Source organism: Limulus polyphemus, unplaced genomic scaffold (genome assembly GCF_000517525.1).
Source record: "Limulus polyphemus unplaced genomic scaffold, Limulus_polyphemus-2.1.2 Scaffold3941, whole genome shotgun sequence".
Classification (NCBI taxonomy): Eukaryota; Metazoa; Arthropoda; class Merostomata; order Xiphosura; family Limulidae; genus Limulus; species Limulus polyphemus.
In genome coordinates, this window is record NW_013669551.1 from 1 (window position 1) to 1,527 (window position 1,527).

Below are 1,527 nucleotides of genomic sequence, written 5' to 3' on the forward strand. Positions count from 1 at the left end.
ACCTGGCCATGCCGGGCCGAGTCATTCTTGTAAACTTACATGAAAAATGTCTGCTTTTTTGACACCATAGACCCTGGCAGGAGGTTTGTTTTTTTTTTTACATTAACCTTAGTAAACAGACATATTTGTGGAGGAAATATTATTTATTATGTTAAGATATTAACAGAGACTCGTAATATTGTTAAAGACCTGTGTATTTTGATTTGTATCAGTATAATTTGAAATGTTAAATGGCTGTCCTATAAGAATGCAAAATATTTAACTGTGTTTACTTTTTGTAATAAAGCTTAGCTAATCAGAGCTTTTACATATGGAAAGACCCTCCCACCCTGACGAAGTTTTGACAAGCTTATTGAAATGCTAGTAGATCGAACAATATTTGAGCTAGAACTTTTAAACCTATTTAAGGAAGTATACGAATCATGAGCAACACAAGATACTGTCCTTATTTTAAAGCTTTTTCAGGAATGGTAATACATCTTTCAAAATACAATTCGTCGTTTCATACCTCCAATTATATGGATGATTTGTAAAGTTTAGTTCATTTAAAAGTAAATATGAGTTAAAATTTCCAAAAACATGCGTCTTGCTGTTGCGTTTAAATACCCTGTAACGTTTTACACAATAATAAAACAACGTAATATCAATAGCGCCTCTCTTACCTATATTCATTTTCTATCGAACTTCTCCTCTAGGTAAACAATCCATTGATATTCATAAAGAAATGTTGAACTCTGATAAGAGTGTTATGTTATTGTGTAATAAAATCAGTTAAGAACAGAAACTATAATTCAGGAGAACGTTTGGGTTATATGAAGACTGAATTGAAAGAGAGCTTCAATTTCTCAACCTACTTCAATCAGAATAACATATCTTTATGTACTTAACTTAGAAGTCTAAGTTTTGCCTGGATTTCACACGTTTGGTTTATGTATACGATTTCAATCCACTTTTTTTAAGATCATTTTTCGATAAAGTATCACCTCACAAATATACATAAATATATAATTTTACTACGTAAGGTAACTTAAACTTCGTTCTAAATAAATTTTTCAGAGCGATATATATATACATACATATATGCGCGTGTGTATGTATGTATGCATGTAAGTACTTGTAAGTGTATGTATTTGTATGTGTGTGTGTGTGTATATATATATATAGACAGGTAGCACTTGAATGTGTGTGTGTGCATATATGTATGTATTTGTATTTTTCTGTATGTATGCATTTGTATGTCTGTGTGTACACATGTATGTACTTGTATGTGTGTGTGTGTATATATATATAGACAGGTAGCACTTGAATGTGTGTGTGCATATATGTATGTATTTGTATGTTTGTGTATGTATGCATGTATGCATTTGTATGTGTATGTATGTATATATACATGTATGTACTTGTATGTTTGTGTGTATACATGTATGTACTTGTAGGCGTGTGTGGGTGTATGTATTTGTATGTTTGTGTGTATGCATGTATGTATTTGTATGTTTGTGTGTGTATGCATGTATGTATTTGTATGTT